The 17,101-nt window shown below is 45.0% G+C and overlaps 1 protein-coding gene across 5 annotated transcripts in view; it reads left to right on the top strand.

The window, feature by feature from the left end:
• The first annotated feature begins 624 nt into the window (after positions 1-624).
• The window catches only part of LOC144737936 (uncharacterized), a 58,878-nt gene continuing 42,401 nt past the window's right edge, over positions 625-17,101 (top strand). For 3 of the 5 annotated variants that reach the window (XM_078620835.1, XM_078620836.1, XM_078620833.1), the window contains exon 1: positions 626-773. The gene's annotated coding sequence lies outside the window, so the exon portion shown is untranslated. Of the gene's footprint in view, positions 774-17,101 lie in introns of all 5 variants that reach the window. The other 2 variants (XM_078620834.1, XM_078620837.1) reach the window with 1 other exon arrangement.

The raw sequence follows: 17,101 nt of genomic DNA, 5'->3' as shown, positions 1-17,101 counted from the left end.
GAGTTTCAATGGGGTCTGTCAGAGATGATCTTGCCTACGCGCTGAAGTGCATTTCGGCGCTGAAGTGCATTTCGGCACTTCAGCGTCGTGCCTTGGAAGTCGCTCACTAGATATGCATGTGTGCAATTTGTAATCATATTCTTTATATATTTGTATTTATTTACGTGTATTGACTTTCTTCCCTTTTCCATATTTTTTTCATTCCTATCCTTTTTATTTGCAATGTTTTTGTAACTTGCTGACCTGCCCCGACTGGACATCTATGAAATAGCGCTTCATGGCTCATTGGATTCCTCCTGCAATTTAAATACAGATTCTGATTCTATAGATGAAATGAACACACGAACAATAATGATTTTCAGCATTGACCTTTTGCGAGTGAATACTTTCAACAGACTGATTCACTACAAGCAAACTCTGGTGGACTGCCAGATGTTAAAGGAACCTCTGTGAAGATATAGATCATAGATTAAAGTAACGTTGCATCATACGTGAATCAAAATAGCCATGAACTTCGGAGAATATTAATTAAAAAATATTTTCTCACCCCATCGGCACTCGACATCACCCCCATACAATGTGGGGGACAAGAACCGCACAGAACCGGTTCAACCGTGAGAAGGGGAGAGGTTTCAGCCTCTCGACACAGCAGCAGCGTTCTGCAATGCGAGGGTCTCTGAGTGGTCAGCGCAATACAACTCCACAGTACGTTAAGTAACCAGGAACGGACGCGTCTGAGAGGAGATGGAGCGATGAACTCATCCCGTGTGCAGGTACTGGGAGGATTCTTGCATCGCAGATCCGTGAGAGATGGTGACGGCTTTGGGAAGCCTTCATCCAGCAGTTGATCGCTCATGGCTGATGATGGTTAATGTTACGTTTTATGTTCACAGTACGACACGCGTTGGAGTGGCTTGGGGTCAGCACATGTTATTTATTTGTATAGAAGCACATTTCAAGTGGTTGAATAAAGGATGTGTGCATATGTAATACGACAATACCTTCTCCACAGAAGTGGAATGCGTGTAGTGGTAGAGCAGTGGAGAAGGTGTAGTGGTACAGCAGTAGAGAAGGTGTAGTGGTACAGCAGTAGAGAAGGTGTAGTGGTACAGCAGTGGAGAAGGTGTAGTGGTACAGCAGTAGAGAATGTATAGTGGTACAGCAGTAGAGAAGGTGTAGTGGTACAGCAGTAGAGAAGGTGTAGTGGTACAGCAGTGGAGAATGTGTAGTGGTACAGCAGTAGAGAAGGTATAGTGGTACAGCAGTGTAGAAGGTGTAGTGGTACAGCAGTGGAGAAGGTGTAGTGGTACAGCAGTGGAGAAGGTGTAGTGGTACAGCAGTAGAGAAGGTGTAGTGGTACAGCAGTGGAGAAGGTGTAGTGGTACAGCAGTAGAGAAGGTGGAGTGGTACAGCAGTGGAGAAGGTGTAGTGGTACAGCAGTGGAGAAGGTGTAGTGGTACAGCAGTGGAGAAGGTGTAGTGGTACAGCAGTAGAGAAGGTGGAGTGGTACAGCAGTAGAGAAGGTGGAGTGGTACAGCAGTGGAGAAGGTGTAGTGGTACAGCAGTAGAGAAGGTGGAGTGGTACAGCAGTGGAGAAGGTGTAGTGGTACAGCAGTGGAGAAGGTGCAGTGGTACAGCAGTAGAGAATGTGTAGTGGTACAGCAGTAGAGAAGGTGTAGTGGTACAGCAGTAGAGTGGGTGAATGGTACAGCAGTGGAGTGGGTGCAGTTGTACAGCAGTGGAGAATGTGTAGATATGAAGAGGATTATGTACTGTGTGTATTAAGGATATACATGTGCCATCCTTTTTGTCAGTCCACTGCTCTATGCGGACTTCCTCACACCGTGTGCGCTGTGGGGAGTAATGTGATCTTACTTCACCGCGACGTCAGTAAGGGGGTTGTTAATTCGGAGAGAGTAGACACGGGGGAATATAATTACGGGACAGCAATGGATATTTGTACTTAGTTCAGAACAAAATGGTTCACCTTGTTTCACCTTGTTCTGGCCATGTGTGGAAATGGCAGGGAAGTGGTGAGACAAGTTTCGTTTCACCCTGATAAACAAATACCTACACAGACAGGAATATACCACGCACACACGCAAACACAAATGCTTGCACGCACCTGTACGTACACACAAATTACAAAGATCCCCTGTATAGCCTCACATATTGTTGGGGCAAGTGCTATTAGTGCGTACTATGAATTGATGCTGTGGCCGAGACGATGCTTGGCCGTCTTTGTATCCCCAATTATGATGTTTACACAGACCCGATAATTATTTAAGGCTGAGTCGTTCAAAGGGTGTCCGAGTACGAGTCAGATATTAATCACTCCTGTTGGCAGTGAGTAGGAATCAAACTCGGGTTGCTAAATTTTCAGTGAAGTGCTGTCGTGGGTATACGCTTATAACAAAACAAGATTTAGTGCCAATAAAGATTACACTTTCATTGTCTCAATAATATTGTACTTTAATAGCAATGACAGTGATAGTTGATTAGTTAATGGTTGTTTCAGTTTGCATATATATATTATTTTGTTATGGAAAGTTGGAACCGTGGATAGACAATTTAATTAAGAGCTATGTAACAATTATAACCTTGTAGGAAGTTCTGGAGGGTGGTTCATAATGTCCCAGAGACCCTTACTCCAGAGCACTTCATTAGATTGATGGCCAAGCTGGGGAGGCCCAATTACATTTACGAGGTTCGCAACTCAAGGCCAACCACACATAAACTACTCTTGTCTCCCAAAAATGAGCGTGGGTTGATGGCCAAGCAGTTGAGGCCTGGTTTTAACTGCAAGCTCTCGATTGTCTCGCAAGCGAGAGATGAGATACATCCGATAATAAATATTGTTTATTATTATTATTACACACTGGTTCATTGAAACTGATTATAGCAGTGGGCTACGTAAGAGGAGAAACAGCAGAAGGGGAGGGGAGGAGGATGAGATTCGGTGCTCCGGAGCCCAGAAAGCGCCCAGAGGGCCCAAAGAGCCGGGGACAGCCCTGCTGCTCGCGTTGGCCGAGTAGCGAGCGCCACCCCCGTGCTTGCGAAGCTGCGCTCGATAGAAGTCGCGCATTGCACGAGAACGGCTGAAGCGCCGAGTAACCACTCAGAGGTGTAGTGGTACAGCAGTAGAAAAGGTGTAGTGGTACAGCAGCAGAGAAGGTGTAGTGGTACAGCAGTAGAGAAGGTGTAGTGGTACAGCAATGGAGTGGGTGTAGTGGTAGAGCAGTGGAGAAGGTGTAGTGGTACAGCAGTAGAGAAGGTGTAGTGGTACAGCAGTAGAGAAGGTGTATTGGTACAGCAGTGGAGAAGGTGTAGTGGTCTAGTAGCAGAGAAGGTGTAGTGGTACAGCAGTGGAGAAGGTGTAGTGGTACAGCAGTAGAGAAGGTGTAGTGGTACAGCAGTAGAGAAGGTGTAGTGATACAGCAGTGGAGAAGGTGTAGTGGTCTAGTAGCAGAGAAGGTGTAGTGGTACAGCAGTGGAGAAGGTGTAGTGGTACAGCAGTAGAGAAGGTGTAGTGGTACAGCAGTAGAGAAGGTGTAGTGATACAGCAGTGGAGAAGGTGTAGTGGTCTAGTAGCAGAGAAGGTGTAGTGGTACAGCAGTGGAGAAGGTGTAGTGGTACAGCAGTAGAGAATGTGATTTCGTACAGCAGTAGAGAAGGTGTAGTGGTACAACAGTAGAGACGGTGGAGTGGTACAGCAGTGGAGAAGGTGTAGTGGTACAGCAGTGGTGAAGGTGTAGTGGTACAGCAGTAGAGAAGGTGTAGTGGTACAGCAGCCTGCTCGTGACTCTGCTCACACTCCTCACCTATCTACACCTCATACCATGTCAAGTTGAATTGAGAACAAACAGAACAGTTCCAGTTCATAGCTTGGATAATATTTCATGCACACTCGGTGTTGGAAAGTAGTGTCTTGCCACCGCAAGCGTTTTGCTAACAATTCCCTGAAACCTTAGATAAGTAAAGTATTATATAGAACAATAGCATGAGGAATGCTGTATAAGGTCCCTTGCCACCAGCAACTATTATCAACAACTATTTTATCACACCTCTGAGTACTACTTATTTCAGTGCTTGACTCTGCAAGTGAATCAAAATATAAATAAAACGTAAAATAAAGTTTTCAGCGAAACTTAGAGTCTACCTTATCAATAACTCAACTCCTCTACTGCCAGTCACGAGGGCAAATCCCGGAGTCTGCTTCTGCAGGACTGGTTCGTATGATGGTGTGTGCTGTTTATATGATCATGTATAGCTTATTTGATTAATTCCCTAAGTCACATTAAGGCGCGAAGCTCCTCCCACCTCTTGCACACGTGGTGCATCCATTAGGTCAGCCTGAGTTCATCCCAGGTTCTGGAATCAGACATCCTGGCTGTCCCTCAAACTTAATTGTTTTGTTCGGGCATTTGCCTGGTCAATGCCCAATTTATGTTGGCAAATGACCTTAAAGTAACCTTTGACCTTTACCCACAATTTTCCTGAATCATCGTCTTTTTGGCTTTGATCAACTGCCAATGGTTTACTTGTTAGTTTTGTATTTAGGGGCCGTCCATAAATGACGTCACGCACCTGGGGGGGGGGATCATACATTTGTAACGATGTGTGACGATGGGGGGGTGGGGTTGAGAAATGTGACGTCACGTAAAAATGCGCAACTTTAAATATAGACAACACCTTCTACTTAATTAAAGACTTTTTAATAAATGTTTTCTCCTACAACATCAGAGTGCAGCACCACATTAAATATGCACTACAATGACAATAGTTTAAAGCGATTTGAAGCATTTGTGGACGGCCCCTAATCCATGCCATTGTTTTTCCATGTGGGAATGTGTGGGGAAAAGTTGTGTCGCACATAGCAAGAATCGGTGCACACCACGACTTTTTGTGTTAAAATCGCCAAATTGGTTTGATTTTGGGCCCAGTTGGGTCCTTCTTCTTGTGCTTTTGATTGGACTGGATCCCAGCACAATTCCAGATCCGGCATGGAGCTTACATTCCTCCATTTTAGCACATTCATCTACATCCATCATCAACATGCCATCAAAAGGCAGATGCCTACTTCCCTTAGAGCATGTATCCGCCCTTTACAAAGTAAAATCATCAAATTCAGCGTCAAAGGGCAACTTCAGTTAGCCTACTATATGTGCAGTATTTGCGCTCACTGTACGGTCTGTGTGTCAGATTAGGTATGTTTCTCTCAAATTATTCTCACTATGAGCTGTGTGTTTACCAGGTGTGGTATGTTCCTCTCGACTCATGCTCAGCATGTTCTGTGTGTGTTGTGTGAAATGTGGGTCATGTGTTTTACGTCCTGCTGGCAATCCGGTTTTACCCGCTGCTGTTTGTCGTCATCCACTGTTTGGTCACACATCAAGGCAGTAATGTTTTGTTTTACGTTCATTAGCTGTGTCAATTGCTGGGGTGATGCTTGCGTTCTCCAACACAGTATTTGAATTGGTACCCTATTCATCTAGGGTTGCCAATTATTGTTGTTATCCCCCTGGTTTGCCCTGCCACTAGCGGCCTGCAGATGTTTTCCAAGGGCGCTGTCATTTTGAAACAAGAGTTGTATGTCAATGTCCTCATTCTCCATTTCAGTCGTGAATGCAGTTGGCAGTGTTTTCAATGACAGCTAATTCCCAATTTATTTGTATGATTTATCAAGCGCTTGTGCCAAATTTTGGATCGCTGTAGAGCAAGATTTATTCCTCCCCAACTCTTGTTTCCTTATACCAATCTGGTACGAATTGCGTGGGTGTATTAGTTTTTACTGTTGACATGGTTGCTCCCTCTACCTCCGGGGGTGTTCCTTTCATCCTCTTAGAGTAAGCGAACCTGTTGTTGTCGCTGGTTGATGGTTGATCATCTCTTATAGCTGGTGGGGGTGTCAATGGGGGTGGGCCAGATTGTGTTTGTCCATGAGTGGGTTGTGGCATGGGGTCATGGTATGATTCCCCGACTTACCCACACCCTGCGATTCCCCAAATCACCTGGTTGTGTGCCCTGTGGTCCCATTAGATGTGTGTGCCACCCCCTAGCAGGATTGTTACCTTCATAGCTGTGTGTGTAATTCTGTCAGTAGTTCATGGGTGCCTGTCTCTGTCTGTATTGTGATGCCACCTGGGGCATTCTACGGCTCACTTGTAGGGTGCAGTAACTGCTTTTGGGAATTTCACTTCCCTCAAGATGGTGGAGTTCATTATCTCTGGTGGCCATGTGTATTCTGCCTGGGTTATGGCTCTTGCTTCTATATAGCCAGGCCGTATGAGCCTCTTCTTAATGTGGCATAAGGAGGTTGTCTCTGGGTCCAATAGCAATCCCATTAATTTCTGTAATATCTGGACTCAAGGATTGAAAAAACATCACCTTAAACACTATGTCATCCTCATGGAAATGAGCAACATCACCTGAGTAATACGCTCTTTTGAACCACAGGAGGTAATCTCGTGGATCTTCATCTACATACTGAGTCATCATCTTAGCAGCATTAAGCCCCTTAAACAAAGTTTAATATTCCCCAACCTTTTAATCACCGCTTGGCTCAGGAGTTTAAAATCTTATATATAAAAGTCTCCGTGCGCTCGCGCTTGCGAGGGATTTGGCTCTCGGACGGTGGGGTTTAAGACCGAAATAATTTGCCAGCCGGCACGCCCTAAGCCCCGTGGTGGGAATAGGCTATTCCGTTTTCCCGTCCGTAAACTTTAAAGTAGTTTAATTAACACATTTGTGCCGTTTCTATTATTCATTATTTACTTATTGCACCACATCGACCGTACCAAGTGACGCCAATTGCGTGGGGGGGGGGACCCTGACAAGTCATGCGCGTTCGCTCCAGCTCACGGGAGACATTTTATTTTACGCGTTTTACAGTCAACACGTACACACATCACGCTGCGGATATTTCTTCACAGTGTCATGTCCTCTTCGCCCCCCCCCCCCCCCCCCACAACACGATTCGTTTAGTTTATACTACAGACTCCGTAGATAATCATATTTTACTGCTTACATAGCATTATTCTTGCACGGGCGGCGGATGTTGGAGAGGGGGTAGAGGCCCAGCCCCTAGCCTGGCAACGTGCCAACTCCGCGCCTCGCAAATGTAGGCCAGGACGGGGGCTATGCATCGCACAAGGCCTCAACATGCCTATGCTAAGTACAAATTTACTTGCTTCTTACGCTAACAACTCAAGTCCATTGTTTATTATTGTTAAACACATTCGTTGACAAACATTACTATAATAATGTTTGTGTGCAGATCATTAATCGTGTTCATTGCTTATTATTAAACAAACACGTTGTCAGATATTGTGTGCAGATAACAACTCAGGTTCATTGTTTACCATTATCAAACAAGTTGACCGATGTTACAATCATTATGTTTGTGTGCACAAAACTCTTTTTGTATTTTTACGTTGCTCAATTTTCCCCTTTTTTGCTGCGCTTTCATGACGCTGCCACAGTATACTGCCAGTCTGTGATTTCTGATTATTTCTTCAATACATTTCTATTGTTTCCATCGCTCACGTCACGCTATTTCCTCATACGCAGTACTGCCATACTGATAGCTGTGCCATCATCGAGGATTGCTATGCCCGTCCATGTGTGTGTGTCTTTTAGTCCATATGTGTGTGCGTGTAGAGCCATGCGTGTCTTTAACTCCATGTGGGTGTCTTTTTCGAACGGACAACGTCAAAGTGTTTATGTGTGTGTGTTAGTCCATGTGTGTGTGTCAGTCGATCTGTGTGCGTGTACGTCCATGTGTATGTCATCTTTACCACCTCCATGGAGACGTGCCATGTACCAGCCTGTCTCAAGTCCTCCATCATCATTCCAGTGCCCAAAAAGCCAAGGCCAACAGGATTAAATGATTACAGACCCATCGCCCTTACCTCCGTGGTAATGAAGTCTTTTGAGCGCCTGGTCCTGGCACACCTCAAAGCCATCACAGACCTACTACTGGACCCCCTTCAGTTTGCCTACAGAGCCAACAGGTCTGTGGATGACGCAGTTAACATGGCCCTCCACTTCACCCTACAGCATTTGGACTCCACAGCATCCTACGTCAGGATCCTGTTTGTGGACTTTAGCTCGGCTTTTAACACCATCATTCCTAGCCTGCTTCAGGACAAGCTCTCCCTGCTGAACGTGCCAGACTCCACCTGCAGATGGATCACAGACTTCCTGTCTGACAGGAAGCAGTGCGTCAAGCTGGGATCACAAGTTTCTGCTTCCAGGTCAATCAGCACCGGATCTCTTCAGGGCTGAGTCCTTTCCCGTCTGCTATTCACCCTGTACACCAACAGCTGCACCTCCAGTCACCCGTCCGTCAAACTCTTGAAGTTTGCGGACGACACCACCCTCATTGGGCTAATCTCTGATGGGGATGAGTCTGACTATAGGAGGGAAGCTGACAACCCGGTGATCTGGTGTAGCCAGAACAACCTTGAGCTTAATGCTCTTAAGACCGTGGAGATGGTTGTGGACTTCAGGAAGAATACAGCCCCACTCACCCCCATCACCCTGTGCGACTCCCCAGTTACCAATGTTGAGTCCTGCCGCTTCCTGGACACTATTCTTTCCCAGGACCTAAAGTGGGAACTGAACATCAGCTCCCTTATCAAGAGAGCTCAACAGAGGATGTACTTCCTACGGCAGCTGAAGACATTTAATCTGCCAAAGACAATGATGGTGTGCTTCTATACAGCCATCATTGAGTCCATCCTCACCTCCTCCATCACCGTCTGGTACGCTGCTGCCACTGCCAAGGACAAGAGCAGACTGCAGCGTATCATCCGCACTGCTGAGAAGGTGATTGGCTGTAATCTACCAACCCTTGAGGACCTGCACACTTTGAGGACCCTGAGGCGAGTGAGGAAGATTGCGAACGATTCCTCGCACCCTGGATACTCTCTGTTCCAGCTACTCCCCTCCGGCAGAAGGCTGCGGTCCATCAAGACCAAAACCTCACGTCATAAAAACAGTTTTTTCCCTTCCGCTGTTGGCCTCCTCAACAAGGCCAAGGGCTTAAAATGACGTTTACACTTAAAATGACTGTTACACTTACTATGACATTTTATCTACATAATTACAATTTTCCATACTTACAACGTGTAATCTTATTTGTATTTTTGTATTTTAAGATTGTTTAATACGGCTAATTAACATTTTACATTTCGCATTTTATAAGGTCTACTTATTCATAATTTTATATATTTTAGCCCTTTAGTATTACTTATACTTTGTAACGTTAGTATAGTTAGAGTGTATACCTTTTATATAAGTTTTTAAGATTCCTACTTGTTAAATGTATGCACCGTCCTGCCATAGTGAATTCCTTGTTTGTGCAAACTTACATGGCGATTAAAACCGTTTCTGATTCTGATTCTGATGTCAGTCCATATGTGTGTGTGTTAGTCCACATGTGTGTGTAAGTCTATACATGTGTGTGTCACTCGATGTGTGTGTGTAAGTCAATGCATCTGTGTGTGAGTCCATATGTGTGTTAATCCATGTCTGTGTATCTAAAGTAGATATATGTGTGTCACAGTCCATATGTGTGTGTAGGGCTATGTGTGTGTCACTCTATGTATGTGTAAGTTCATGTGTGTGTGTCTTAGTCCATATGTGTGTGTGTAAGTACATATGTGTGTTTACGTCAATGTGTCTTTTAGTCCACGTATTGCTGTGTGCAAGTCAGTGTGTGTGTGAGTCGCTGTATGTGTGTACATCCATATGTGTGTGCAACTCCATGTGTGTATATCTCAAGTGGATGTCTGTGTGAGAGTCCACATGTGTATGTGTGTGTACGTCAATGTGTGTGTCACTCTATGTATGTGTGTGTGTCGCTGTATGTGTGTACGTCGATATGTGTGTGTAATTCCATGTGTGCGTATATCAAGTGCATGTCTATGTGTGTGTGAGTCCATATGTGTGTGCGTCTGTAAGTCGATGTGTTTGTGTGTCTCAGTCCATATGTGTGTGTGTGTGTGTCAGTCTATGTGCGTGTGTGTTAGTCGCTCTATGTGCATGCCTCCATGTTAGTCAGTGTAAGTCCATTTCTTTGCGTGTCTGTAGGCCCATGTGTGCGTCTTAGTCCATGCGTGTACTTTATTGACCTGCTCAAGGCCTATGATACCATCAGTAGGCCTGGCCTCTGGGTTGTTCTTCGTGCTTTCCGAGTCCCTCACCCACTGCTCACCATCCTTAATGACCTTCATGATGGTGAGCGGCCCCGCATCAAACTATGTGGCTGTGAGTCAGAGCCATTCCCTGTACACCTTGGGGTGCAAAAGGGATGTCCTCTAGCTCCCACATTATTTTACATATATTTGGACCACGTAGTTCCTGAAGCCTTCAATGGCTGTACCCGAACAATTTCCATCTGCTACAGATACAATGGGAGGCTGATCGATTCCCGGGTGCGGTCAAGGGATGGCTCCCTATTGCTCAACCACGTTATGTATGTCGATGATCTGATAATTGCTGCTCACTCGGAGGAGGAGTTTGAGGTGCAGCTGCTGAACCTGGAACTTGCCACCAAGAGGTGGGGCCTTACCATCAGCCCAAACAAAACTAGCCACCTGCCTGGGTATTTTCTACCATCGGACACTCCACCCCCACAACTCCCAATTGGTGATGGGACAGTTGTGGAGACAGTGGAGAGTTTCCCATACCTTGCCAGTGTGCTAATGACCGGCTCCGGTTTAACACCAGAGGTCTCACTCCGAATCAGTCAAGCCACATTATCTTTTCATTGGCTTGCGTAACTCTGTGTGGAAGCTACCTGGTCTATCACTCCGTACGAAGCTTCAGGTCTTCTCGGCCACGGGCATTCCCTCCCTTCTCTACGCTTGCGAAACTTGGACCCCCCTAATGGAACATCTTCACCGGTTAGAAACATTTAGGATGGCCTGCCTACGATCCATCCTCGATTTAACCAGGCTGCATTGTGTGAGGAGCTCACAAATCCTTGAAAGATGTGGACAAAGTCCCATCGGTGACCTCCGCCAGGCAAGGCTGCGTTGCCTGAGTCATGTAGCCCGCATGGCCAGACACCTTATGCCTAGACATCTTTTGTTCAGCCGGACCCAGGGGGCTGGAGAACAGATGGAGTGATGTGGTACAGGAGGACTTGGAGCTGAGTCCACTTGCGGATGACTGGTACCAGCGGTGTCAAGACCGGCTTCTGTGGAGGAGGCTCCTAAAGGACGCTACTGGGCAGTTGGAGGCAGTCACCCTCCAACAACAACGGAGGGCGAAGCAGCGATGCTCACAACAATGAGCGGAGCGCCGCGTGGCTAAAGCACAGAAAGTTGCCACAGTAGGGGCCACACGTGGTGCATCAGCCAGTCCTCTTAGTCAGTCGACCTGTGCCATCTGGGTTTGCCCCGTGACCTCCTGCCAGCGGGCGTTCGACACTTCACGTGGCCTCAAGGTGCACATAGCCTGGCACAAGCGTTGTCGTGACGTCACCGCCACTTAGTGGTTGTTGTTGTTCATTCTATGTATGTATGTGTAAGTCCATTTGTGCGTGTAACTCTATGTGTGTGTATCAATCGATTTGCGTGTGTAACTACATGTGTGTCTGCCTTTTTCGCCCGGGCAACGCCGGTACTAACCGCTAGTCACTTATAATCGCGTGTGGTAGCGACTTCTAACTTCATTAGACCTCTGATTTTGGCCTCATCTACTGTTGAGATATGGGTGTATAGGTCACGGCTCTTATTGTGTGGGTCAAAATATGGAATTCTAACGAGAGCTTTATCCATCAGTTTAAGAGTTGTCCTATTTATGGAGTCTTGTGAAGGTTGGTCAATGTGAGAGGAGCTATCACCCGAGCTGTTTCTGACTCTTAATAAGTATAACCCGTAAAAACAAAGTTTTTCACTCTAAATCCTTTATATGCGTGGCGGCTAGAGTCCTCTCGTCCTCTGCCTTGAGATGGCTGCCACCTATGGGTCAGATGATTGTCTGCAGTATTAAACAATTGGTAATTAAATATTTAATTTGTTTTCCCTAAACAGTGTAAAATTTTGGAAAAAAAATTTCACGAACATTAATTGTCTCGCACAACGAGTCTGTGTGCAAAATGTCAGCTCGATTGGATCACGGGAAGTGGGTTAAAAAACGACCGAAAGGTTTGCACGGTCGTAAGCAAGAAAGCAAGCACGCAAGCAAGCAAGCAAGCGAACTTAATATAAAGGATTTAATAAATGTTTAATTTGTTTTCCCTAAACAGTGTAAAATTTTGGAAAAAAAATTTCACGAACATTAATTGTCTCGCACAACGAGTCTGTGTGCAAAATGTCAGCTCGATTGTATCACGGGAAGTGGGTTAAAAAACGACTGAAAGGTTTGCACGGTCGTAAGCAAGCAAGCACGCAAGCAAGCAAGCCAACTTAATATAAAGGATTTAAAAAATAACTTCTGTTGTGTATGTTATGCCGATAGCATGGTCCAAATTCCTCTGGTGATTCATGTCTGTCCCGTGACCTGTGTCCAGTATGCATTCTCGGTTTATCATACTGCCTTTGTCTAGAGGTGGTGTGTGTTGTCTCTTTGGCTTGTGCTTGTCAGGCGACTTAATGCTGATGCGGGTCTTGTGCTTAACATATTCCCTGTGCCTATCAAGTGATATACGTGTTGCGTGGAAGCGAATCATCAAATCATACATTATTTAAATGCATGCCTAGAAAGGGCAGCGTACTTCTATAGCGATTACCGTTGGTATGGCTATTTTAATAAACACAATAGACAGGAAGGCCAAGTTCAAAGGGCTCGCATAATGCACATGAATAATGTACGTTGCCTCAGTAATCCCCCCCAACACACATTGTGCAAGAGTGCAGAAGGTTGGTTAACATGTCTCTATATTTGAACGAAACAGTAAGACTTCTCAAATCTCCACAATCTGGCTGTCACCTGATGAAGCTAGTTGTAATTACTGGCGAAACGTCGTACTCAGTTTGTAAATGTTGTGGCTTGGCTCTCCAACACACCGGTGTGCTGTCCTAGTGACGAATTGGCCACGTTCTGTTTACGTGACAACCCTTACTAGTTGGTTGTGTCGGGTGGTGGCGGGTTTCAACGACACATTTATATATTCTCAGGTTTTTTCGGTAAAGTCACGTAGGTAAAACATTAAAAGTAATGAAAGTAAAATAAAACAAAACAAAAATAAAAATAAAATTCACGACGTTTCGGAGGCAACACAAGTCTCCGTCATCAGGTGGGACCGTCACAGCCAGATTAGCTGCATCAAGTGAAGCAATGATTCAAGATGTAATCCCTTATAAGCAAGTTGAAGGGGGGAGGAGAGGGGGGGGGAGTTCATCAGAATGTGGTAGCCAATGAATGGAACGTATCGGGAGGGAGGGGGGTGGGAGGGGGAGGGAGCCAACAAAACATTTGGCGACGGCTTGGACGCGGCTGCTGCGCACGCCAACACAATGGGCAGAAAGGGGGGAGGGGAGGTCTGATACACATGATAGAACAAAGGAACGAAAATGCCCATGTTTATACCAATGCAGGCTGAAAAATGAAGAGAGTACTGTTAAAAATAACTGGGGATGTTAACACTCGGTGAAGTAAATTAAAATAGTGCCTGTCAGATAAGATGGTCCAAAAAGTGTAATTAAGTCTTTTTTGCGTGGTTAATAACATCTTTCCAGTGATTACTGAGTTTGTACCCATCATCACGGTTGAAATTATGTCTGTGTTTGTATATTTGTATGGCTTCGTGTACAAACCTTTGATGGTAGCCAGGAGGCTTGCAGAGAACCTTGGTCTCGGAAAAGACAATTTCATGAGAGCCCGCCGAGTTGTAGCAATGATCGGCAACGGCCGAAGAATCAGTTCTGCCGTGTTTCAGATCTGACTTGTGCTCGCGGACACGATCAGCAACATGACGTTTTGTTTCTCCAATGTAGCAATCACCACAAATGCAACTCAATTTGTAGACTCCAGGATACTGTAAGTCAGGAACGACATCCTTCACAGATGGAATCAGATCACGGATTTTATGCACTGTGCTGAATCGGACTTGGATGTTATGTTTGTTTAGAATTTTTGAGATCTTTTTGGTCACGCCTACTATGTATGGTAACGTGATAGTTTTGGTCGGAGTTTCATGTGGTTGTTTCTGTGTGGTGGGAGAGACAGCTTGGCGGATAGTACGGTCAGAGTATCCGTTCATCCTGAGGGCCCGATGTACATGTCTTAATTCATCAGTCAGGTGGTGTTGGTCAGAAATGCCATGGGCTCTGTGGTATAGCGTTTTGATGAGAGAATTCTTTTGAGATGGGTGGTGGTGGGAATCCGGTTTCAGGTAGGAATCTGTGTGGGTGGCTTTCCTGTAGACAGAATGTCCCAAGGATCCGTCAAGCCTCCTCTTAAACAGAATATCCAAGAATGGTAGTTCTGTTTAAGAGGAGGCTTGACGGATCCTTGGGACATTCTGTCTACAGGAAAGCCACCCACACAGATTCCTACCTGAAACCGGATTCCCACCACCACCCATCTCAAAAGAATTCTCTCATCAAAACGCTATACCACAGAGCCCATGGCATTTCTGACCAACACCACCTGACTGATGAATTAAGACATGTACATCGGGCCCTCAGGATGAACGGATACTCTGACCGTACTATCCGCCAAGCTGTCTCTCCCACCACACAGAAACAACCACATGAAACTCCGACCAAAACTATCACGTTACCATACATAGTAGGCGTGACCAAAAAGATCTCAAAAATTCTAAACAAACATAACATCCAAGTCCGATTCAGCACAGTGCATAAAATCCGTGATCTGATTCCATCTGTGAAGGATGTCGTTCCTGACTTACAGTATCCTGGAGTCTACAAATTGAGTTGCATTTGTGGTGATTGCTACATTGGAGAAACAAAACGTCATGTTGCTGATCGTGTCCGCGAGCACAAGTCAGATCTGAAACACGGCAGAACTGATTCTTCGGCCGTTGCCGATCATTGCTACAACTCGGCGGGCTCTCATGAAATTGTCTTTTCCGAGACCAAGGTTCTCTGCAAGCCTCCTGGCTACCATCAAAGGTTTGTACACGAAGCCATACAAATATACAAACACAGACATAATTTCAACCGTGATGATGGGTACAAACTCAGTAATCACTGGAAAGATGTTATTAACCACGCAAAAAAGACTTAATTACACTTTTTGGACCATCTTATCTGACAGGCACTATTTTAATTTACTTCACCGAGTGTTAACATCCCCAGTTATTTTTAACAGTACTCTCTTCATTTTTCAGCCTGCATTGGTATAAACATGGGCATTTTCGTTCCTTTGTTCTATCATGTGTATCAGACCTCCCCTCCCCCCTTTCTGCCCATTGTGTTGGCGTGCGCAGCAGCCGCGTCCAAGCCGTCGCCAAATGTTTTGTTGGCTCCCTCCCCCTCCCACCCCCCTCCCTCCCGATACGTTCCATTCATTGGCTACCACATTCTGATGAACTCCCCCCCCCTCTCCTCCCCCCTTCAACTTGCTTATAAGGGATTACATCTTGAATCATTGCTTCACTTGATGCAGCTAATCTGGCTGTGACGGTCCCACCTGATGACGGAGACTTGTGTTGCCTCCGAAACGTCGTGAATTTTATTTTTATTTTTGTTTTGTTTTATTTTACTTTCATTACTTTTAATGTTTTACCTACGTGACTTTACCGAAAAAACCTGAGAATATGAATCATTGCAGTCACGAAAGCTTCAAATCTAGAATTGACACATTTATATATTTACGTAATCTAACCCAAAAACCTCTTATTGAGATAAGTGAGCTTTTTGATTCACGCTTGCTGTGCGTTTTGTGTTGGTCCCATGACTTACATAATTTACGTCGCTCTTGTGAGTCGTCACTGTCATATGTGTTATGCCGGCAATGCTTTTCTAGTATATGTCTCTCGCGAGTCGTCCCTGCCATATGTGTTGTTGTGGTCATGGTTTCCCTCGCGTCTGCTCTTCATCCGACCAACCCGTACTTTTAAGACGAATTCAGAATATTCCTCTTCTTCGTTCTTTCGGTAAAGTCACGTAGAAGGGAAGTAAAAAAATAATAAAAATAAAAAATAATAAAATAATTCTCACGACGTTTCGGCCACAACGCAAGCAGCCGTCCTCAGGTGAAGAATGAAACACCACCAAGCTTGGAGCGTATATTTAAGCTGGTTTGGAGGGGGGGAGGTGGGAAGAAGAGCGCCTTGACAAAATAATTTGCATATCAAGAGGAATTTAGCATATGGAAAATGCGTAGGAGGTGGGCGGGGGGTTTCAAATTAACAGTAATACATTACAATTCTACGTCGTAAAAAGTAACTCAGCTTATTGTAGAGTATAGTAAGTATACTGATGATGCTATGTAGTTTATACTTTAGTTGTTTATGTAGTTTATACTTTAGTTTTCTACGTGGTTGTTTAGTAACTGCAGCTACATACTATTAACATTCCTTTCCTTTGTTAATGCTACCCCCCTTCCCCCTCCCTTTGATGCTGCTAATCCTGCATAATGCACGGGCATAATATTAATTTGAAACCCCCCCGCCCACCTCCTACGCATTTTCCATATGCTAAATTCCTATTGATATGCAAATTATTTTGTCAAGGCGCTCTTCTTCCCCCCTCCCCCCCTCCAAACCAGCTTAAATATACGCTCCAAGCTTGGTGGTGTTTCATTCTTCACCTGAGGACGGCTGCTTGCGTTGTGGCCGAAACGTCGTTAGAATTATTTTATTATTTTTTATTTTTATTATTTTATTACTTCCCTTCTACGTGACTTTACCGAAATAACCAAGAAGATTAATCCCTGCAGTCACGAAAGCTTTAAATCGAAATATTCCTCTTACCCTGATTCCCTGAAAACATGAAAGGTCCGGTCCTCAGACCCAAAACCATACGTCTGGTTATCCGACCCAGAATTCCGCTATCATAAGTAATTTTTACTGTAATGTACAGTCAATCGACTGAAGGGTATTATCTTAATTTTAGCATCTCATGTGTGACATACGCTACTCTGGTAATGCGACTCAGAGTGCGTATTTTAAAAGCGTTTA

The sequence above is a fragment of the Lampetra planeri genome, chromosome 75, assembly GCF_965212315.1.
Source record: "Lampetra planeri chromosome 75, kcLamPlan1.2.h2, whole genome shotgun sequence".
NCBI lineage: Eukaryota > Metazoa > Chordata > Hyperoartia > Petromyzontiformes > Petromyzontidae > Lampetra > Lampetra planeri.
Note: the sequence above shows the minus strand (reverse complement) of the source record. Positions and strands in the feature narration are given on the sequence as shown.